The 24,689-nt window shown below is 46.6% G+C and overlaps 1 long non-coding RNA gene across 1 annotated transcript in view; it reads left to right on the forward strand.

Moving 5' to 3' along the window:
- Nucleotides 1–4,454: 4,454 nt before the first annotated feature.
- Nucleotides 4,455–24,689, forward strand: part of LOC310665319 — a 102,744-nt gene continuing 82,509 nt past the window's right edge. The window contains exon 1 of the long non-coding RNA XR_014505399.1: nucleotides 4,455–4,733. This is a non-coding gene — a long non-coding RNA (uncharacterized lncRNA). The remainder of the gene's footprint in view (nucleotides 4,734–24,689) is intronic.

Genomic DNA, 24,689 nt, shown 5'->3' on the forward strand with positions numbered 1-24,689 from the left:
TCCTATTGCACATCTAGATTCTGATCCAGCAGAGTGTCTGTGCATCCAAAATAATGGGTAGTCCTGGGGTTTGGTTCATTATCTGAACATAACTGGTGGAAGAAGGAAGCAGTTTCCTATAGCCTGTAATGATTCCTGGAACTGCTTCAGATTCTGGAAATGCAGGTCCAAGATTTCAATTTAAAAATCCCCAGGGAAGAATGTTTATAGTCTCTGACCAGTTGGTTCTGTTTCTTCTTGTTGCAGTGGTGGGGGATACAAAAACATAAAGACAACACATGAATAAGAAATCTTTGTAATCTTATGAGTAGGTCATCATTTAAGGGGTCAGATTTAAGGTGCTGGTTTTGACCTTTAAAGCCCTTCATGGCCTAGGACCCTCGCACCTACGGGACCGCCTCTCCCGGTATGCCCCACAGAGAGCCTCAAGGTCCATAAATAGCAACACCCTAGTGGTTAGATTAGCTTCAACCAGAGCCAGGGCCTTTTCAACACTGGCTCCGGCCTGGTGGAACGCTCTGTCTCATGAGACCAGGGCCCTGCAGGTTCTGATTTCTTTCCGCAGGGCCTGTAAGACAGAGTTGTTCCACCTGGCCTTTGGCTTGGAGCCAATTTGATTCCCTCCCCCTCTTTCTTTTTCCTTTCTCTTCCTGTAATGAGGCTGCATTTTAATATTTTAATGTTTCAATATTTTAATGTTATATTTTAATCTTGTTTTTAAGTTGTATTCATTCAACTTGTTTTTATTATTGCTTGTTAGCCACCCTGAGCCCTGCCTTGGCTGGGGAGGGTGGGGTATATATATATAAATATCCGTGGCAAACCCAGAAGTAACCGGCAGGTTTGCCATTGTTCGCGCTTGTGCAGGAGTGGCGATTGCTCTTGCCACATGTGCAGGAGCGGCAATTGCTGTTCGCACATGCGCAGAAGCAGGCAATCGCCGCCTGCATCTGTGCACAATGGCACATCTCCCAGTGATCCGCTTCGATCTCTGGACAGACCTCCGGAATGGATTATGGTCACAGGTAGAGGTTCCATTGTATTAGTGTTCAGGAGGAACATGGCCATTGCGACTGGTAGCCACTGAAGGATTTTTCCTGTGGGAGGTGGAATGTGTCAGTTAAATGCAAGCAGTGCTAATGGCAACTTCTTCCAGCAGAACTTGGAGAGGTAAGAATTAGGGTGGGTGGCACTCAGCTTGGGGATGGGTTGTGTCGCCTGCTGTCATATCCATCATGGTGTCAAGGCTTCTGAATGGACCTGAAGAACTTGGGCAAGGGGGTAAGACCAAGCCTAAGCAGTTCCTAGCATGCTAAGGCATTAAAACCCTCTTAAAACACCATAAGGAACAAAGCTCTGGTGTGTTTAGCAGGCAAGAGGAGACCACTGGACCAGCCAGGCCACAGGGCTGGATTAACCATTGAGCAAAATAAGCACATGCTTAGAGTGTCAAAGGAAGGTGGGCATCACAGAAATTTCCCATTGCCAGATTTTTAACACTAATGGTCACAGGTAGCTCAACTGACCATTCGTTTTCTCAGTTGAAGTACAGTGGAACCTTGGTTCTCGAACTGAATCCATTCTGGGAGTCCATTCGACTCCCAAAACTGTCCGAAAACCAAGGCGCAGCTTCCGATTGGCTGCAGGAGCTTCCTGCACTCAACTGGAAGCAGAGGAAGCTGCTTTGGATGTTCAGCTTCCAAAAAAAGTTCACAAACCGGAACACTTACTTCCAGGTTTGTGACGTTCGGTAGCTGGTTTGTTCGGGAGCCAAGCCGTTCGGGAATCAAGGTACCACCGTATATTCAAAATTCCAACAGAACAACTATGCAACAAGGCAAGATGGATGCCTTACCTTCTACTAGGTCTAGAAGCAGATGTGTTACGGGAGATTAGTTTTGACAATCTGATCAAAAGGCCTTCCAATTAGAAAACGTAGGAGAAAAAAATTCCAAATACAGTATCAATGAAGTGGAAGCATGCAAAAAGAAACATTGTTTTCCATCTTACTGTATGTTTTGTTTCATTTTGAAAAATAAACTTTTATTTCATGGTTTATTATTGGTTATATTTTGAATTAGATCTCTGTGGGGGCACCAACATCTTTTAAGCGCTTAGGGTCTCTAAGCCCTCCCAGGTCAAGTATAAATCCTAGGGCTCTGAACCTTCTATTCGTGCTTGGTCAACAGAAGAGAATCTCTTGCCGTTGTGGTTCTGGCTGCTGTCGTGAGCCCTGTAAGTTTCTATCACCTCCCATGCTTGCAAAAACAGCACGCACAAGCCGCAGATCTCTGCTTTTCTTACTAGCAAGCTACATATTTAAGACCTAAGCCTGTAACGATGCAGTCAATATTACTTCCTCCAAATTGCCTGGGCTGCTCTCTGGTGAGCTATCCTGTCACCCCTTTGCAAAACCCCAAGTCTGTTTTGGCCCCCATCCCACTTTCCGCTGGACACTCGCCCTCTCCTTCCACCACCCCTCCTCACTCCTACCGTACTCTGTGTAAACATCTGGAAGGCCGGGGCTACTTTGTGAATTATCCAAAACACAGGTGTGTTATCCTCTGAAAGGGGGGGGGGGGAATATATGTTGTATTTCTTTCTAACGTGGACGTGTATGCAATAATTTATGAGTTCATACTATTTTATAGTTCCGTGCCTCGCCTTTATTTTATATCAGGGGAACATGCTTGCCCATTAGTTCCCCTGTTTCCCCACAACATATAAAAAAGTCTTTGATGTACAGGCTACCAGTTGCAATATGGTTCTGCTGAAAGCAAATTAACACAGGGCAAGAACCAGTGTGTGTGTGTGTGTGTGTGTGTGTGTGTGTGTGTGTGTATGGGACGCGGGTGGCGCTGTGGGTAAAAGCCTCAGCGCCTAGGGCTTGCCGATCGAAAGGTCGGCGGTTCAAATCCCCGCGGCGGGGTGCGCTCCCGTTGTTCGGTCCCAGCACCTGCCAACCTAGCAGTTCGAAAGCACCCCTGGGTGCAAGTAGATAAATAGGGACCGCTTACTGGCGGGAAGGTAAACGGCATTTCCATGTGCTGCGCTGGTGCTGGCTCACCAGAGCAAAGCAGCGATGTCACACTGGCCACGTGATCCAGAAGTGTCTCGGACAGCGCTGGCCCCCGGCCTCTTGAGTGAAATGGGCGCACAACCCTAGAGTCTGTCAAGACTGGCCCGTACGGGCAGGGGTACCTTTACCTTTACTTTACATATATATATATATATATATATATATATATATATATATATATATATATGGGTACTATCATTTTGACTCAAGAAAGTCACCATTTTATAGTTCAAATTGGGAAAATAAATACAGTAAATGGACAAAAGTACAAAGATTCACAAGATGTTTAGGGGTATGTGTACCCCTGTATTCCACCCCCCCCCCTGAAAAAAAGTACTGGTTCCTTCTTTTCTTTTCGGAATGGTGGGATATAAATCTGCTAAACAAACAATTCAGCTTGGAATCTTTGGTAATTTATCTCAAAATTTGGAGCTCGGACCTGTCTTGGCGCATAAATCAAGTTTCAAAATCTGTTGACATATAGCCAATGGCAACATTCAAATGTCCCATTTCCAAGGTCTTTCTATTACTACTTATAATTCAGTACGATCCATGACAAGAGATCCATGTTATCTTGCTTGCCTGTGTACTGGTGTCTATACATCAGCATGTGTCAGGGCTGGCTCCTGGTCCCAGCTCACAGAGGACCAACGGTGGCTGGTATTTATGTACAAAGGTCTTTATTGAAGTACAGTTTCCATTTCCACGCCGCAGCGCTCCAGCTCTACGTCTAGACTTTAGACCGGCGAAGCTCCATCTGAGTCCCCGCCCCCTGTACACCAGTTTAAGACTCTAGCTTTACTCCACCTCTTCTTTCTCCTCTGGGTCCTGCTGCCCTCCGGGGCCCCTGTCTCCCTGGATTCCTCTGAGGCTGACGATGACGACCCCCCTGACTCCTCCCGCTCTCTTCGGCGGGCTTTAGGACCTGGCTCTCTTCCCGGGCTGCCCACTGTGCCTCCCTCCTGTACATTTGAACTTGGCGCGCGCGCGCGTTTAACTTTCCTGATGACCGTTTCCTCACTCCCCGACGGAGGTGTGGTCAATCCTGCCTCATGTTCTCCCGCTGGCAGCGCTCCACCTGATCCCGATGCCTGGGACTCCTCCCCCCTACTGCACTCTGGGGGGGACGTGGGCCCTGATTTCCAACTGCTACTCTCTGAGTCCCCTCTGCCCCCTTCTTCCCGAGGTGTCCCCCTGGGCACTCCCCTTGCCCTGACCATGGGAGCTCCTTTCTGTGAATCGTCCGATTCACTGGAAAGACTCAGAGACCTCGGATCGCTGTCATCGCTGACATTTCCTTCGGACTCCTCCCCCTCACTCTCCATTTCCTCCTTATCCTGTGCCTCTGCTCCTGAACCCCTGACAGCATGTTTGGGATATAAACATCTCAGTGCGCAAGCAGCTGAAGGACAAGACACCATAGACCATGATGCATCATGACATGACATGACTTGCCAGATCTGCTGAGACCTCAGTGCTTGCTGCACCTAAATGCCATCTTCCACTGTCATCCCTACTCAAGCTGCCCCTCTATTACTGGTGAAGAATATTCAGGCTGCCTTGGGCAGCAACAGAGCTCCAACAGAAAACTCATGGCTCTCCTGAGAGGAAAGGTTGACCTAAGCCGCCTCGTCAATGTTCTAACAGTTTTCTGGTACGTGTCCATGATAAACTGCTGTCCCTGTTGATTGATGGACGCATTGCCTTTTTGGGGATGCCTCGTTGAAATGTTGTTACTCTGTTTTATCTGGTGTTGCTGTTCTCTAGAAGTTCCGCTCCTTGTGTCACAGAAATGGCAACGCGTCTCTCCACAGCGCGCGCATAGACAGACATGCGCGCGCATGAGCACTAAGGCACCCTGCCGTGCGCAGTCTGTCACTTCACACGCTGCAGCTGCTGAGGTATATTTTGAATTGTCGAAAACAGATTGAGGGACAATTATGGGATTTTTTTCCTAGTGTATTTTTACCAGACGAACAACCAGCCTTTTGGCATTTTGATCAGTGAAGGATAGGCTATTGCAGAGTAAATGAACAGAGCATCTGCTGTGTTCATCAACTCTCTTCAGGTATTGTGCCTGGACAGGGAATGGCGGCAGGAGAGCCACATCCAGCCCCGCCCCACCACTCCTGAGTCTGAAGGAAGCTATGAAGCAGGGGTGGCTGGATTTGCCTAGTAGCCTCTTGGAAACTGGGAGCCCTAAGAATGCTGGGAAAGGCAACGTCCCACCCCTCCTTGATCCCTCCTTGACCTTCTTGCATCGTGCAAGAAGATCTGAAGGGGGTTTCTAAGGGTGCTTTGTTGAATGCGCTTAGAAGCTTCCCTGGAGTCGGGATTCCCCATTGCAAGGAAGCATCTGAAGCCTGTTCAAACAAACAAGCATGTAGCAAACTCCCATAGCTGTCAACCGTCCCTTATTTGGTGGGAAACTCCCTTATCCCAGTGCCGTGTCCTGCTGCTGTCCCTTATTGATGATGTCCCTTAAATTTCCCGGGTTTCATGCTCGCCTAGCTCGGGAGGGAAGCAGCGGCTCGGGGTCCTCCGCCGCTTGAGAGAGCGTTCGCTCACGAGCTGCCGCGTCTCCGTATCTCAGTCTCTCCCTAGTTGCTTTCAAAAATAGGAAGGTAGACTCAATGTGGACTAGCAGTTTGGAAATGTTGGCACTTGGTCTGTAATGCCGGGATGTCAGGGACTGGCTGGATGAAGAGTGGTGGAGGTCGACTGACCCCAGGGAAACCCCAGGGAAACTGGCCACACCCCAGAGGAGAGGACAAGGTGGGAAGTACTGGATTGCTGGTGAAGGATGGTGAAGAGGAGGAGGAAACAGACAGGTGTTCCATTGCACAGAGCAAAGACCGGAATTGTATAAGCATAGTGCCACGATCGTTCCAGGTGCCTCTGAAATCACTGTACAATAGTGAACATGAATAACAGCGGGAGAGTTTGACATCCTTGGGATCTCTGCTGTCAGTTTTGATCTTGCTAAGTCTGATTGCCGAAGAATTGATGCTTTTGAATTCTGGTGCTGGAGGAGACTCTTGAGAATCCCATGGACTGCAAGAAGATCAAACCTCTCCATTCTTAAGGAAAGCAGCCCTGAGTGCTCACTGGAAGGACAGATCCTGAAGCTGAGGCTCCAATACTTTGGCCACCTCATGAGAAGAGAAGACTCCCTGGAAAAGACCCTGATGTTGGGAAAGATGGAGGGCATATGGAGAAGGGGATGACAGAGGACAAGATGGTTGGACAGTGTTCTTGAAGCTTTGACCGAACTGCAGGAGGCAGTGGAGGGCAGGAGTGCCTGGTGTGCTCTGGTCCAGGGGTCACAAAGAGTCGGACACGACTAATCGACTAAACAACAACAAAAGTCAACCACTCTGAATTCACAGAGATGCTGCTTTTTCCTCAACTGGGCCATTGCCAACTCCCAAGCTCTGTGTTTTCTAACACTGGGGAAGGGAGAATCCAGTATGATTCTGCTAGGACTGAGAGAGCCGACATTTGCCCTTGCCATGGTGCTGCAAGAACATGGCGCCTCCCTGTGCATTGAGCGCAGGCAAATGAAAAAAGAGGCCTTGCAAGCCGTAGAAATGGACCTGCGGTCATGGAAAGAACAAAGTCTGAGTAAAGCATTAACGTGTTCACTAACCCAAATCACACATGGGAATTCTAATGCTGCCTCCCTTGCTTACATAAGGTGTCCTTTTTTACAGCACTTCTTAAGACCTAATACAAATATTAGCCGTCATTCCCCTATTAATTATTGTTAAAGATTTAAAGGGTCAGGGACTCTAAACCTAATGTCTTGGTCATTGTGGGAAAGGTAAGGAATGGTTCACTGTGTGCGAAGTGGAACCGCACAGCTCTTTCTGGGAAACTGCCAGAATTCTGAGATGAGACACCGTCTCTGAATGTACCGTATTTTTCGCTCTATAGGACACACTTTTCCCCCTCCAAAAATTAAGGGGAAATGTGTGTGCGTCCTATGGAGCGAATGAAGGCTCCTTGGCTTCAGTGATAGCAACGTGAAGCCTCCGAAGCACAGAGGGAGCGCTCCCTCCGGGCTTCGGAGGCTTCGCATTGCTTTCGCTGAAGCCTGGAGAGCAAAAGGGGTCAGTGCGCACCGACCCCTCTTGCTCTCCAGGCTTTAGGGATAGCCGCCTGAAGCCTTCAGAGCGTAGCGCGAGTTCCCACTGCTCTCCACATGCTTCAGGTTCCTTTCGTTGAAGCCAGGAGAGTCTTGCTCTCCCGGCTTAAGCAAAAGGAACTCAAAGCCTCCGGAGTGCAGCGGGAACTCGCGCTGCCCTCCAAAAGGCTTCAGGGATAGCCGGAGGCTTCGGGTTCCTTTTGCTGAAGCCGGGAGAGCAAGACTCTCCTGGCTTCAGCAGAGAGGGAGAGCTGCGCAGCGCTCCTTCAGCCAAGTGGGAGGAGAAATGGAAGGGGCTCTGTTTCTCCTGCCGCGTCGCTGAAGGGGCGCTGAGCAGAGAGGGGGAGATTTTTTTTTTCTTGTTCTCCCCCTCTAAAACAAGGTGCATCCTATGGTCGGGTGTTTCCAATAGAGCGAAAAATACAGTAATTCCTCCCGCTTTTGGAGCTAGAGGGGAGGGTGCTTACAGGAACGAAGGAGGTCGGGTCCATTCCTCTCAGTGGGGATACTCTGAGTAGAACTTCATTGGAAAGAACGGTACCCATCAGCTCAACACTTTTGGTGGTTTCCAAAGCTCCACAGAGTGTCCTGGTTTTTTTACCTTTTGAAACATGTCAACCCTAAACCTAGTGGCCGATTTGCATTTCAGAAATCAACATTTATTTGTGGTATTCAAGTGACTGTTATTTCTGGAGGAGGAACAACAGATCACAACTTGCCCTTGCTAGCCACAAGAGAGGCACCGTCACTTTGCTCAGGCTTCCACAAGGCAGGGGAAATATACAGGTCTCTTTTCTAGAATAAAGCTGGGGAGCAGCAGAACGGTTTGAAAATAAGCTTCTTCTTTTTCGACTGAGTGGGGTGGGAATGTGCATTTGAAGGGGAGCAGGTAAGCAGCTTGACATGCTGGGTGGAGAAATAAAAGTTGGCACCGGTCAAGTGGCGCAAGCAGCATGGAATTGTCACCAGTTTGACATTAATTAGACACCTATTGGAGGGCTGCGTCTGCTTTCAAGGCCGTCTGTGTCCAAGGCCGTGTGGCTTACCCGAGTTCCCACAATTTTTGTTGTTGCTGTTGTTAAAAACGGAACGATGACCTGGAATCATACCAGGCTGAGGTAACATATAATTAGTATAGGGATTTTGAGACAACAAGCACCATGTCGCTTCTAGGGCAAAGGTAGAAAGTGAACTCGAGTAGAAATACAAATTGAGAATAGCTACGTCAACAAAGTGAAAATCATTTATTCAAAGGAGGTGTTCTCTGACTGGACAATTTTCAAAGGGTTGTTGCGTCTGAGAGGGTCTCCTTCCCTCCCTCCCTTAGATATGCAGCAATGTCGTGCTGCTGTGAAAAAGCAAAATAATTAAAATTGGTTTATTTATTATACCTATACCTTCTGGTCTCATAGAGGGCTTGTCAACATCATCGTCAGTAACAAAGAGTATTTCATTGGGTGGGGAGAGGGTAACTGTTTCAATGGAACTTCGTATTTTGAACCCGTGAGTATAGAATTAATTGCACGCATTAATGAATAAGGATTGCTAGCTTCAATCAGTTAATCACCCATGCAATTAGTTTAATAGAATAGTTTGATATTCGGCCTGATTAGTTGGTGAGTTGCTGAAGACAAATAACAAAACTTTTTGTGCGAGGGGGTGGGGAGTGATTTTCAGTGAAGTTTCAATGAGTGTCATTTCATTTATTGGTGCCATGTCTTTAATCTGTGGATGACGCAACTCAGGCCCAGTGGTCAAATGTGTCCTCAGGCCTCTCATTGGTCCCTAGGACCCTTTCCTAGGTCAAGCACACCCTGCAACCGGCCATGCTCTGCCTTGTCCTTGGATGGTTTTTGCCCGGCTGGAATGTGTCTCTGAACTCTGATAGTGTTTGCTGCTTGCTTGGATAGAGGTTAGAGAGGGCTGTGTTTGCATCTGCAGCTGCTATACAAAGAGGGGGAAATCGCTTTTATTACACTTCCCGCTTTTGCTTCGTAGCCCCAAAGGGAATGTAGACCTTGGTCTGAACATGGTTCCCCAACCTTTGCTTTAACTTTTATAGTATTTTGTTGTTGTTGTTTAGTCGTTTAGTGGTGTCCGACTCTTCGTGACCCCCTGGACCAGAGCATGCCAGGGACTCCTGTCTTCCACTGCTTCCCGCAGTTTGGTCAAACTCATGCTGGTAGCTTCAAGAACCATCTTGTTCTCTGCCATCCCCTTCTCCTTGTGCCCTCCATCTTTCCCAACATCAGAGTCTTTTCCAGGGAGTCTTCTCTTCTCATGAGGTGGCCAAAGTATTGGAGCCTCAGCTTCAGGATCTGTCCTTCCAGTGAGCACTCAGGGCTGATTTCCTTCAGAATGGAGAGGTTTGATCTTCTTGCAGCCCATGGGACTCTCAAGAGTCTCCTCCAGCACCATAATTCAAAAGCATCAATTCTTTGGCAATCAGCCTTCTTTATGGTCCAGCTCTCACTTCCATACATTACTACTGGGAAAACCATAGCTTTTACTATGCAGACCTTTGTTGGCAAGGTGATGTCTCTACTTTTTAAGATGCTGTCTAGGTTTGTCATTGCTTTTCTCCCAAGAAGCAGGCGTCTTTTAATTTCGTGGCTGCTGTCACCATCTGCAGTGATCATGGAGCCCAGGAAAGTAAACTCTCTCACTGCCTCCATTTCTTCCCCTTCTATTTGCCAGGAGGTGATGGGACCAGTGGTCATGATCTTCGTTTTTTTGATGTTGAGCTTCAGACCATATTTTGCGCTCTCCTCTTTCACCCATGGAGTTTTCTTGGCAGGGATACTGGAGTGGCTTGCCGGTTCCTCCTCCAGGTGGATCACGTTTGGTCAAAACTCTCCACTATGACCTGTTCATCTTGGGTGCCCTGCTCGGCATAGTTCATAGCTTCTCTGAGTTATTGAAGCCCCTTCCCCACGGCAAGGCAGTGATCCATGAGGGGGTTTTATAGTATAGCCATCTCCAGATGTTACAGGACCATGCTGGTCTGTAATCACACAGTTCAAGTTGGAGCTAACACTTTATTAGCAAAAACACGACTTCCACAGACTTGGTTGATGTCAGGCCTAGTGAGCACAGCGGCTCATATCCGGTAGGTGTTGCCCCCATGAAGCAGTTGCCAAGAGTGAAGGTCCTCTCCTCCCCACAACTGCCTAGGTTCCCTCCACCCCAGGGTTTCCCCCAAGCAATTGGAGACTGTGTCTGTGTGCAGCCAACATCTCCTCACCCTTCCCATGCCTTTTCTGGTTCTGGGAGACGAGGGGGAGGGGAGCTTGTCACAGCAGAAGAAGAAGAAGAAGAAGAGGAGTTTGGATTTGATATCCCGCCTTTCACTCCCCTTCAGGAGTCTCAAAGCGGCTAACAATCTCCTTTCCCTTCCTCCCCCACAACAAACACTCTGTGAGGTGAGTGGGGCTGAGAGACTTCAAAGTAGTGTGACTGGCCCAAGGTCACCCAGCAGCTGCATGTGGAGGAGCAGGGAAGCGAACCCGGTTCCCCAGATTACGAGACTACCACTCTTAACCACTACACCACACTGGCTCTCAAGGGACAAGGAGACACCCATGACTCTTCAGTAGCCTGACTCATCTCTGCCTCTTGGCCTTCTCCTGCTTCAGCTTCAGCTTCTGCCTCTGATTCTGGGCTCCTCTCTGCCACAGACTCTCCCAGCTCACTAAGCCCTGTTGCCCCTTCAGCTTCCAACACCTCCTTCTCCTACTCTTCTTCCTCTGATCACGTATAGCTGTCCCACCACCACTCCCTGGCCTCTGAGCCTTCTTCTCTTGGTAGTTCCCCAGCTGGTTCCTTCCACCATTTTTCCACGTCCAACCAATCCATGACACCAGATGGTTTAAAAATCAGGTTCTTGAAAAGCCCTGATCAATGCATCTTCATTTAATAAACCCACCTTGCTAATATAGTATGTTTTCAGTATAGGGTCAAGTTTGTCTTCAGGGTTTGCTGAAAATGTGCATTACTTTTTTGTTTTTAAGGGACTTTTCAGGCACCTCAGTGCCTCGGCTAAACATAGAGCAATGGATTGGCCGTGTGGTTTCTAAAATTGCTTGATCAGCGAGAAATACTAGCGGATGATCTGGGCAGTTGTTCCACATCCTTGTTTTCAGAGACTTCTCAGAACAAATTAATTGAGCTCATCAAAGGGTCGGCCCTTTCAGACTTCACAAAAGTTAGAGGAGAGAGCCGCTCTTTGTTTAGCAACAGAGTTCAAATAGCTTGTTTATTAAATATGTGGCTGCCAGACAATCATAATTCTGGGAACCCGAACTTTAAAAATATCAATTGTTGCAAAATGTGGGATTGAAGCCATGGGAGATGGCAGGATTCTTGGAATCAAAATGCATATCGGTATAATCTGCCTTGCACTATGTGCTGATATGACCAGGGGAGGGAAACCTGGTGATACGGAGGGCATTGAGAGAGAGCAGTAGAACAATCCATCTGCAGGTATTGCTGTTGGATGTAGTTAGTCTCACATCTCTCCCCTATTCTTTGGCCACTTGTGGCAATGCCAGTGTGGTGTAGTGGTTAAGAGTGGTGGACTCGTAATCTGGTGAACCGGGTTCGCGTCTCCGCTCCTCCACATGCAGCTGCTGGGTGACCTTGGGCTAGTCACACTTCTCTGAAGTCTCTCAGCCCCACTCACCTCACAGAGTGTTTGTTGTGGGGGAGGAAGGGAAAGGAGATTGTTAGCCGCTTTGAGACTCCTTCGGGTAGTGATAAAGCGGGATATCAAATCCAAACTCTTCTTCTTTGCTAGAAAAACAGAAGTGAAGTGTGTGGAATGTACCTCAGATCAGATGACCTATAGAAAGACAGGTAGTGCCTCCACAGCAGTGGCCAGAGGAGTAATGACCACTCGGAGGAGCTCAGAGAGAAGAAACACCATGGTGCATTTGCACCAGTGAAACTGGATGCCTTCATCTGCCCCAGCCAGTGGCGTAGCGTGGGGGGTGCAGGGGGGGCCGGCCGCACTGGGCGCAACATCTGGGGGGGGGGCGCTCACACTCGCAGCTCTCTGCCCCTACCTGTCTCACTCACTCTCTCTCACTGCAGTGCTGGCTGTGCAAATCCGATCCGAGCCGCTGGGTCGCCGCCCACTGTGGAGGGGAGGGTGCCAGGCGTGCGGTGCGGTGCGGAGAGAGAGCGAGGGACTATCTGGGGGAGGGACAGTGCAGCGGGGGGGGGGGAATTACTTGCCTTGCCCCGGGTGCTGACAACCCATGCTACACCACTGGGCCCGGCTGCAACAAAACATGTCTCTCCCATATCAGTCTCTACAGCCACAGCAGTAGCCGTAACTCTCCAATGTTTTTACTTCACCCCTGTGTGGGGATGTTTAGGATAATGGGCAAGGAAATATTGTTAAGTATTATCCTTCCTTCACTCACACTAGTGAGTGATGTAGCAGAGCAAATCCCCTCTATATTCACGGAAGCTACCCTGTTTCCCCAAAAACAAGACAGTGTCTTATATTAGTTTTTGCTCCCAAAGATGCGCTAGGTCTTATTTTCAGGGAATGTCTTATTTTTCCATGAAGAAGAATATGGTACACATTTATTGTCTAATTGTGAGTCAGCCAGACTCCGTCAGGGCAGAGCGAGCAGCAGGCGGCAACTTATCCTGGCGGTGGTGTGGGCTCTCTGATTTAAACAGACCTCGCAGTGCCTGAACATCTCCGGCTGCGTTGCGGCCAATCAGTGAGCTGCGAAGCGGTGCCGGCCGCTACGGTCTAGAAGAGTCAGACGCCTTACGGTAGCTTCGGGGGCCTTATATTCCGGGGAGGCCTTATGTTCGGGGGAGGCCTTATTATCAGGGAGGTCTTATTTTGGGGGGGTGCCTTATATTACAGCGAGAGGCAAAACTGGAAGTAGGTCTTATTTTCGGGGGATGTCTTACTTTTGGGGAAAGATGGTAGTTGATTAGATTTGTTTGAATCTCTACAAAATGACTAATCCAATCTGGCTTGCCCAGGTGGATTATCTCAGGTGTCTCCTTTTCTCCCTCTTAAAATACAATAAGGACTCACGAGTCTGTCTTTAAAAGTACAGTATAACAATAAGTTTACTCACAAGTTGTTCACAGTACACATCCTAGAAGGCAGGCTTCGGGTGACAAACGTATAACGTGGCTTACATCCTTTGTAAGGATGGGCCCAAGCGCTGCTGGCTGAGAGCCAGCAGACAACAAGATGGATGAGACTTAACTGAGAGTTGAATCGAACAGAACCAAAATGGCTGTGTGACTTTGCTTTTCTAGAGTCGCACTCATCTGCTGAATCACTTACAGCAGGAACAGGAAGTTCCTCTCTGTCCACTCTAGGAAGTAAAGCATGCTGTAATTGATTGTACTGTACTGATGTAGCACATCCCACACCCTGAAGGTGCACTCTTCCATCGTCTGCCGAGACAGATGGATGCCAACCAGGATGCCCTTGGCTACGTTTCCTTTATTTTCAGTCTCCTCCCTGCTGAGTTCTACAGGGGGCAACCCTGAGACTAAGGAGAAGGTTTCCGGTCAGTGCCACCATGCTGGACTGGTTGGAAGGAAGTGGAAGGCGGGTGAGAGCTAGCTGAGGGCAGACTGAAGTTGGAGGTGCAATTCTCCATTTTCCCAAAAGAGAAGCTTCCACTGGGTCCAAGAAACGACAGCACTTAAAGTAGAACTTCAATCCAATGATAATGTCAAGGGACAGTGATTTCAGCTCCCTGTGGGAGATACACATGGCTTTGTGCAATGTACGCAATGACCCTGTGTGGGGTGTGTGTGAGGACAATTATTCAACTCCACGAAAAGCAACGGTTAAGTGCAGAGCTAGCAAACAAAAACATTAAACATTACAAGGAAGGGTGGCCCCAAGACAGACTCCTATACAGTGTTGCCTCGGGTTAAGTACTTAATTCATTCCAGAGGTCTGTTCTTAACCTGAAACTGTTCTTAACCTGAAGCACCACTTTAGCTAATGGGGCCTCCTGCTGCTGACGCGCCGCTGGAACACGATTTCTGTTCTCATCCTGAAGCAAAGTTCTTAACCTGAAGCACTATTTCTGGGTTAGCAGAGTCTGTAACCTGAAGCGTATGTAACCTGAAGTGTATGTAACCCGAGGTACCACTGTATTGTTCTTCCGAATCTCCCCAACTTGGGTAGGGTTCTGAACTGATGCAAAGGGGCAGTGACTTGAAGCATGACCTGGTGTTGTGTCCCATCCTTTGAAGCCCTGGCTCTTTCAATATGGTGCTGGAGGAAGAGACACAAACATTTCTATGCAATGCAGAATGGAGGAGGGGAACAGAGGAAGGAAATGGGGTGACGGTCGTGGGCTTTCTGGGAGTACGAGCATGTACTATCACCTTACTAGGAATAGCAGAATCATTCTGGGTTAATGAAACACGACGAAAAATTTATTTGGCAGGGAGAGGTGGTGGTGGGGAAGAATATTTAAAGTGTAATAACACCTACGTTTTATATTCCTATCCATCTCAGTCTTTGCAATTCATCTGATAGCTCAAATACTATAAATTTAGTTGAAGATAACAGAACAGATGGGAAAAACATATGGTTTGTAGGTAGTGTGTGGTAGTTGGTATTTGTAGTACATTAGGGGAATTTATTTTATTTTCTCTGTTTTCTAGTATAACTAGCGAATTCTTTATACGGTTAGGTGATGTTGGGGTTTTTTTATTTTTTACAAAATTCTGCATAAAACGGAGCAGTGGTTTTGTTTGTTTATACCTGTTCAGCCATGGCTTTGTTTGCCTCGCTCCTCTTCAGTCTTCTGTGCTTTGAAATGGTTGCAGCTCTGTGATCTAACTTGGATCCAGTTAAAAGGTCCAAGTCCCACTCATGGAGTAATTCTCCATTCAGTTTTTAATATCTGAATCTCCCAGTAACAAAAACCAGTGGCCGGTATGTGGCTAAGCATGATGCATTCTATGGGCTAATAACTGCTTTGACTCATGCTCCTCACAATGCAGAGCGCTGCAGTGGGAAGTTGGGGGAATACCACACCTCCCTTTCATTAGACATCTGGTTACCACATCAGCATAAAGGAGCCAAGTGGCTGCATTTTGATGACATCAGTTTCCTGGAGGTATTGTTAGAGATCTGTATGTGGCAGGGAGGAGAGTTTTCAGCACGGTATTCTGGGAGGAAGAAGGAAGGCTGGGATCCATCTTGGGCAGGTTGGCTGAAGGCTGCCTGCACTGCTGTGGGAGACATGCCCCTCTTGAAATGACCATGCTGCAAGATCTGGACTCCCTCCATGCAGACTGAAGGTGTAAATAGGTGAATAAGCCACATTTCTTAAAGCTATGGCAGTCTCTGTCATGTTTTAATTCTCTAAAGGACCACAGACCTCTCTTGCCACCACCCGGCAGAGAGAGGGGGAGGCACCCAACTTGTGTAACAGTATTTTCTTAAGAAGTGAGGGAGTATCTGCCATTTTCATGCTTCAACTCTTGAGTAAGGTCTGCCTCTTGATTTACAACACATGGAATTTGGATGATAGGCATGTTAAGGGCGGTTAACACAGCCTCTTTCCAGGGAGGCTCTGCCTGGGGCATAGGAGCACATTAAGGTAAAGGTAAAGGGACCCCTGACCATTAGGTCCAGTCACGGACGACTCTGGGGTTGCGGCGCTCATCTCGCTTTATTGGCCAAGGGAGCCGGCGTACAGCTTCTGGGTCATGTGGCCAGCATGACTAAGCCACTTCTGGCGAACCAGGGCAGCGCACGGAAACGCCGTTTACCTTCCTGCCAGAGCGGTACCTACTTATCTACTTGCACTTTGATGTGCTTTTGAACTGCTAGGTTGGCAGGAACAGGGACCGAGCAATGGGAGCTCACGCGTTGTGGGGATTCGAACCGCCGACCTTCTGATCGGCAAGTCCTAGACTCTGTGGTTTAACCTACAGCACCACCCGTTATGACCCTCCTAAATCAGTCCAAAGTCTCATCTAGTCCAGCAGGCTGTTCTCACAGTGGCCAACCAGTTACCCATGGGAAATCCCAAAACAGGCCATGAGGGCAGCGTTACTCTCCCACTTGTGATCCTGAGCAACCGATATTCAGTAACCATGAATAGACTTGTCCTCCATTAATTTGTCTAATCCCCTTTCAAATATATCCACGTTGCTTGCCATCGCTGCTTCCTTTTACCCACCCTCAATCTCTCGCAAGCCGCCCTCCCAAATTCAGCTTCTACGGATGACCCAAATTTTTATAACTCAGTTCTGCATTCCTTCTCACACAGAGAAGAAAGCCAGATACGATTCAGGGCAGATGCAGGTGTGAGATCCATGTTGAGGTTGCTTTTTGTCCCAAAGGAGGAGATACAAGCATTGGGAGATGCTATGGAGAGAAGAGATTGAGAGAGGGGGAAAGAGAGAGGGAAAGACAGAGAGAGAAAAAGAAATCTGGGAGTGGGGAAAGAGGAAAGAGCTATTCAGTGAGTGAGTAGCCGTGAAAAGGGCACTCTGCAGAAATTTTCTAGGTCCCTTGTACCTACGGGACCGCCTCTCCTGGTATGTCCCGCGGAGGACCTTAAGGTCCATAAATAGCAACACTAGAGGTCCCGGGCCCCAATGAAGTCAGATTAGCCTCAACCAGGGCCAGGGCCTTTTTAACACTGGCTCCACCCTGGTGGAACGCTCTGTCTCATGAGACTAGGGCCCTGCAGGATCTGATTTCTTTTCGCAGGGCCTGTAAGACAGAGTTGTTCCACCTGGCCTTTGGCTTGGAACCAACCTGATCCCCTCCCCCTCTTTCCTTTTCCTTCTGTGATGGAACCCCTATTTGGGGACTTCCCTGGCTTTTCTGGCCCACGTAGGACCAGTCTGGATAGTTGGCCTTGGTGAAGATTTGACGTTTTCTCCCCCCAAACAGTTTTTGATCTGAGCTTCCACTGAAATGAGGCTGCATTTTAAGTAGTATTTTAATCTTGTTTTTAAGTTGTATTTTTAATCAATTGTTTTTATACCTGATATTAGCCACCCTGAGCCTGATCTTGGCCGTAGAGGGTGGGGTAAATAAATAAATAAATAAATACCCCATTCCCAAAACTAAATAAGACCATTTTTTTCTATAAATTTATGTTCTTGAGTGTAGAGTCTAATCAAAGTAGTGTAACATTAAATCAAGACTTAAGACTCCTTGGCTTCTTTGCGGAGAATAATTTTGTTTGGAATCTAGCAATGTCTGGCAATTAAGACCAAGCAGAAAAGAAGGAGGTCATGAAAATATGTTAAAATTTGTCATTATATTTCTGAAGGCTTTTTTTAAAAAAATCTTACAACACCTATAAATGCTTCTTTTGGAAGAAGGGGTATGTAGATTCAGAAATCCTTGCCCGCTTTAGCGTCTGAAATTGACTGTCTTTTTAGCTGCAATCCTTTCTTTTGCATTTAAACAGGCTTTCATAATTAAAAAAGATTTGACAAGATTGGGCATTCCTAAACTCTGATCCAATCTACAGCGGCAAGCTGTGCTTAACTTCTGTTCCCCATTACTCCATCCTTTACCTACATTCCTGGGGTCCCAGGTGTATCTGCATTTTGCTACTGAATAAATTTCCAGACACTTTCTGGAACTTGGCTAAAGAACAAGTGAAGTCATTCACAATATTGCTTGGTTTTGCCGCTGTCCTGGTTTACTGACTCAAACTGACAACCTGCTCTGTAGCTTCTCTTGTCTGTCTATTCTATTAACCATTAAAAAACAACACTCAACCCATAATATGAAAAACTTCAACTCTTTATTTTAACCATGCGCCCTAAAAGCCAAATGCTTTCATATATATATTGCAGCAAGCATTAGTTGATTAATCAGCTAGAGGAATGACAGATTAAAATTTGCCCTCTGTTTAATCAGCGAGGTTGACAGCAACCAATGGTACTTGACTTGGAGGACTCAGAGTTTGGTGTATTGGCCCTTCTGGCTTGCCGTACCAGGACATAGCCTGAGTGCACCAGGGGGGGGGGGGACAAGTTCAGGGGTGGGAGGAGGTGACAAAGGCATAATCATAGGAGCAAAGATTTTGCTGTACACCTTACATCATCATCATCATCATCATCATCATCATCATCATATTTTTATTTATATCCTGCCCTCCCCAGCCGAAGCCAGGCTCAGGGCGGCTAACAACAATAAAATAATACAACATTCTAAAATCATTTCATTATAAATTTAATTCAAATCAAATTGATGGCAACCATTGGGCTAGAGTTCTGTGAAAATTGCCAAAGGAGGGAGTCAGGCTGTGCCTTGGCCAAAGGCCTGGTGGAACAGCTCTGTCTTGTAGGTCCTGCGGAAAGATGTCAAGTCCCGCAGGGCCCTAGTCTCTTGTGGCAGAGCGTTCAACCAGATCGGAGCCACAGCTGAAAAAGCCCTGGCTCTGGTTGAGGCCAGCCTAACCTCTCTGTGGCCTGGGACCTCCAAGATGTTTTTGTTTGAAGACCATAAGTTCTTCTGTGGGACATGCCAGGAGAGGCGGTCCCGTAGGTACGAGGGCCCTAGGCCGTATAGGGCTTTAAAGGTTAAAACCAGCACCTTAAACCTGATCCTGTACTCCACTGGGAGCCAGTGCAGCTGGTATAGTACCGGGTGAATGTGATCCCACAGCGAGGACCCCGTAAGGAGTCTCACTGCGGCATTCTGCACCCGCTGGAGTTTCTGGGTCAGTTTCAAGGGCAGCCCCACGTAGAGTGAGTTACAATAATCCAGTCTGGAGGTGACCGTCGCATGGATCACAGTGGCTAGGTCAGGGCGAGAGAAGTAAGGAGCCAACTGCTTAGCTTGGCGGAGATGAAAAAACATATAAATATATTGTAACTGAAAGTTGAGTAAGCAGAATGGCATAAGTATGAATGGGTGTGTTGGGGTGGTGGTGGAAGAGAAAAATTTCTTTCGTTCACTTTTTTTGCAGTCGGCCAACTTGATCCAATGCTTGCCGACTTAATTGTGGATCAGAATGCAGCTCCCCATCAGAGAAAGCACTTCCCTGAATTTTGCAACGCATTCACGCTGTGCAAAAAGTGCACGCAGAAATGTGTTTCGCGCAAAATGCACAAAAATTGTATTTCTGGAGACATTTTAGACCGCCCTGGAACTTGGCATTGTTGTTATGTACCCGCCAACATTTCTCCAATGAAAATAGGGATACCTATTCTACATCAGGAAGCTTACACTATGTTTGATCTCGCTGTATGAATAGACGCTAATAATAATAATAATAATAATAATAATAATAATAATAATAATAATATATTATTTGTACCCCGCCCATCTGGCTGGGTTTCTTGGCGGCTCCCAATCGAATATTATTATTATTATTAATAAAGCAATAAAATATCAAATATCAAATAAAATATCTAAATTCTCTTGCTGCGAGAAGTGAGGTTACAGGGAACCAGGCAGAGGGCCTTGTTGGTAGTGGTGCCTGCCCTGTGGAACGCCCTCCCAGCAGATGTCAAGACAATAGACAATTTTTTACTTTTAAAAGACAACTGAAGGCGGCTCTGTTTAGGGAAGTTTTTAATGTGTGATGCTGTATTGTTTTTAATATTCAGTTGGAAGCCACTCAGAGTGGCTGGGGAAACCCAGCTAGATGGGTGGGGTATAAATAATAAATTATTATTATTAAACTCTGGCTGCCATTGTCGCATACAGAAATTGTTTTTTGTCTTCTTTCTCATCCCCACCCTTTCCTAAAAGAAATGCCTCCGGCCTTTTAGGGAAAGTATATCTAAAAGGGGGACGCGGGTGGTGCTGTGGGTTAAACCACAGAGCCTAGGACTTGCCGATCAGAAGGTCGGCAGTTCGAATCCCAGCGATGGGGTGAGCTCCCGTTGCTCGGTCCCTGCTCCTGCCAACCTAGCAGTTCGAAAGCACCTCAAAGTGCAAGTAGATAAATAGGTACCGCTCCAGCGGGAAGGTAAACGGCGTTTCCATGCGCTGCTCTGGTTCGCCAGAAGGGGCTTAGTCATACTGGCCACATGACCCGGAAGCTGTACGCTGGCTCCCTCGGCCAATAAAGTGAGATGAGCGCCGCAACCCCAGAGTCGGCCACGACTGGACCTAATGGTCAGGGGTCCCTTAAGCAGGTCTCTGTTTTTTCACCCACGCACACCCCACTTTTAAGTGTTCTCCAAGATGTGGAGGGGAGGAAAAAGGGAAGGCGGGACATTCCGGGATCTTATAAGAAACCAGGACAGGTTCTGTAATTCTGGGACTGTCTCTGGAAAACAGGAACACTTGGAGGGTTTGTTGCTATTGGTGAGAGCTGAGTTCAGGGTGGGGACCAAAGGTGGAGAAATTACTCAAGAAGGAGCACAATGTGCCCCCACCAGAGGTGGTATCCTCCTCCCGCCCCGCCCCCGCATACACTTGACATTAGACTCCACAGAAAAGGAACAAACCAATGAACACTTTTGTGGGGGTGGGATCAGAGCAGCTTGTTGTTCTATGGCTCTTTTAAAGGAACCAGCCCTTCCTTTCACTCCCTGCCCACTTCAGTTTGAAAGACAGGGGCAATTTCAGTCTCCAGAGCTGCCAGCACTATGGATTTTGTCCTTTTACAGCTGTCCTTTGATAACGCAAGAGAAAAATTAATCCTTTATAGCCCCTGATTATCTGTTTGCTGCTTATTAAAGATATAAATGCCAGTAATTTTAAATGGCTGCATTAAGTTGTCCTTGAAAGAAAGAAGAAATGCAAAACAAAAAAAGCATAGGAAAGGTGTTTTTAAAAAATGAATCATTAATACATTCCAGACTGTGGAGGGGTGGTTTGGTTTTATAAGAGCTGTAGACATTGGCTCTTTAGTAACATGAATGAATTATATTTTTATAGCTAGCTTTTATGAACTCCGCAATCTCAGGGCAGAGATTATAACAGACTAAATGCCATGCACTATTGATAATCTTACGTTAGCATTTCAACCGTATGAGTGTACTTTAGCTGATAGCACCCATTGCAGAGTGGATGGAAATCTGATGTAGGCAGCAATTAATAATAATGGTGTGTTTGCGAAACAGTATCGCCACAGTGTTTTACGTAACTCGTCTTTGGAACAGCAGGCTATAAAGACACAGGGAACCGAAAAGACGCTTCCTTCATTTTGCCAACTGCTCATTGTACTTCCACTAAACTCAGGAACTTCACGTATAACTGTAAGCTCCTATGAAACGGGCAGGGAAAGTTTTATTAATGGAGAAGCACGTTTTGTAATACGAAAAGCTCCTGTAAAAATAACAAGATGAAATTTCCTTGGAACAAATCTTATTGCAGCAATGTATAAGCAATTGCCTGCATGCTTTTTTGGGGTTTTTTTTTTTTTTTGCAACTGCTAATTGTATAGCAAATGGAGAACATTCACATAAAGATTTGTATAGTGCCATTGTGTCTAATCAGATATTTTAGAGAAAAAGTGCTTTTAAAAGCAAATTACTAGATCCTTGAAAATAATATATGTCTTCTGTGTTAGCACAATGGGTATGCAGCCTGTTGCCCTCCAGGTGTTTGTTTAGTCATTTAGTCGTGTCCGACTCTTCGTGACCCCATGGACCAGAGCACGCCAGGCACTTCTGTCTTCCACTGCCTCCCGCAGTTTGGCCAAACTCATGCTGGTAGCTTCGAGAACACTATCCAACCATCTCGTCCTCTGTCATCCCCTTCTCCTTGTGCCCTCCATCTTTCCGAGCATCAGGGTCTTTTCCAGGGAGTCTTCTCTTCTCATGAGGTGGCCAAAGTATTGGAGCCTCAGCTTCACAATCTGTCCTTCCAGTGAGCACTCAGGGCTGATTTCCTTACGAATGGATAGCTTTGATCTTCTTGCAGTCCATGGGACTTTCAAGAGTCTCCTCCAGCACCATAATTCAAAAGCATCAATTCTTCGGCGATCAGCCTTCTTTATGGTCCAGCTTTCACTTCCATACATCACTACTGGGAAAACCATAGCTTTTACTATACGGAGCTTTGTTGGCAAGGTGATGTCTCTACTTTTTAAGATGCTGCTCCAGGTAGTATTGGACTCCAATTCCTATCAGCCCCAGCCAACATAGCAAATGGTCAAGAATGATGGGATTTGTGGTCCAGAAACATTTGAGAGGGACAAAGGTTCCCCTCTCCTGCTTTACAGTTAGGTTAACTCATGTTTTTCCTAATGAAAATCCAATAGTTTGAAGGATTTATTTGGCAACTCCTTTCTTGTGTCAGATATTAACAAAGGATCAAAGTTGGCCTCCGGTCCTGCCTGCCTTAATGGAAGCAGCCCCCATGATAGCGGGGGATCGTAGGTGAACAAAAAACAAGGATGACAGAGGGTAAATCATCCTTGCAAATTCCCCCCAGGATCGGGGGGCAATGGGCTTCACTCACAGTTCGTCTCGGTACCTGGCTCTCGCTGCAGCATGAATTGCAGGAGGCAAGGAGGTGCTGCCTGGTGAAAAGCCTCTTATGGCACCATTAAGAAGCAGAGATTCTCCATTTAATTGGATATTTAATTGGCTTTAAAGTACTGGCACGTGATGGAAAAGGATTGAAATAACTTACTGCTGAATATACCTGCTACATGGATCAAAGGTTTGAATTGAGAAAGATTTTATTCGGAGTGAGAGTCGGTTGGGGAGAGGGAAGTCCGCCATTTGTTTGTTTATTGTAAGCTTCTTTTATATATTTATGATTTGGCAACCCTCTCCGGAATATAAGATAAAAATATATTTACAGGTGAGGAAGGGACATTGGAGTAATATTGATACTAACAAGCAAAAATGGAAACTGTGTGTGATCTGAAATGAAGAAAGGAGGGGGAGGAGAAGCTCAAGTATGACTGTGTTGGAAAGACAGAGTAATTCCCCTCACCTCTGTTTAAAAACAACAGACAAGGAAAAAGAAACCAAGATTTGTGCGTGCTACTGACAGAATCTAAGATCTAAGATAAAGTTTAATTGGGCCATAAATCTCTTGCTGGAAGGAAAAGAACTGGGGGGCTGTGATAAGAACACTGCAGAGATTCTGGGAGTTGGAAAGGAGTATTGAATATTCAGTGTGTTCGAAAACTCCCCACCTTTTCCTAGGCTGAGGGTAAAATGGTGAAGATCTGCGGCATGTTTTACTAGTGAGACGGAATGGTTTCTAGCAGACTGTTGCTTGTTCCGAGACATCAAAGTAAGGGATGGAGAGATAAGACCTGTGAGAAACTTTGAGATTCAGTTCCGCCCCAAGCCATGATGGGAGTAAACAACAGCTGGGAATTGAAAGAGACAACACCATCTAGGTACAAAAAGAATCTCCATGGATACAATAGTTTTCACACACACAGGGCAGAATAAAGCTAATGGTTTGAGTTCCTGACTTGAAGCTTTATAAAGTTATGTATTGTAACGTCACGAATGGAAATCATTAATTATGTAGCTGTTGACTAAGGGATGATTATTATAACTGAAATGTAACTGACATTAATTAAGATTATGAAACACAGTGATATAAGATTGGAAATGCACCCAAACCATCATGTGTGGAGCCACTTTAACTAAAATGTATTAGTTGGAAATTGATTGGCATTTTGATAATTGTATAATTTGGGAATTAATTGTTATTGTCATAATTTGGCTATTATTGGGGGTATATTGGAAAACTCTCTCTCTCTCTCTCTCTATATATATAACAAGGATCAAAGTTATTTTTGATATAAATGTACAAAGCGAAGGCAAAAAGAGCATGTGACAAGTTCATTAAGAAGCTGGTTTCCAAATTTGCCAGCGCTTGCTAAATGTGGAAAGATGACATTTCTGTGTACTCAGGAAACGCCAACAGACTTCTCAACGGGAAAACTGTTGAATATGTTTACATATTCCATAGTAAAAGACCAAATTCATGCAGAATTTAGATTTCTTATTTATCTGAGTGGTTCCCCTGAAGTAAGTCGTTGATAAAGATGTTGAATAAGACCGGGCCCAAGACAGAACCCAAGAGACTCGCCTGGCGCCATCACTACATGGTTTTCCCAGTAGTGATGTATGGAAGTGAGAGCTGGACCATAAAGAAGGCTGATCGCCGAAGAATTGGTGCCTTTGAATTATGGTGCTGGAGGAGACTCTTGAGAGTCCCATGGACTGCAAGAAGATCAAACCTCTCCATTCTGAAGGAAATCAGCCCTGAGTGCTCACTAGAAGGACAGATCCTGAAGCTGAGACGCCAATACTTTGGCCACCTTATGAGAAGAGAAGACTCACTGGAAAAGACCCTGATGTTGGGAAAGATGGAGGGCACAAGGAGAAGGGGACGACAGAGGACGAGATGGTTGGACAGTGCTCTCAAAGCTACAAACATGAGTCTGACCAAACTGCAGGAGGCAGTGGAAGACAGGAGTGCCTGGCGTACTCTGGTCCATGGGGTCACGAAGTCGGACACGACTAAATGACTAAACAACA

This window comes from Podarcis tiliguerta (genome assembly GCF_965153285.1).
Source record: "Podarcis tiliguerta genome assembly, chromosome: 1".
Lineage (NCBI taxonomy): Eukaryota > Metazoa > Chordata > Lepidosauria > Squamata > Lacertidae > Podarcis > Podarcis tiliguerta.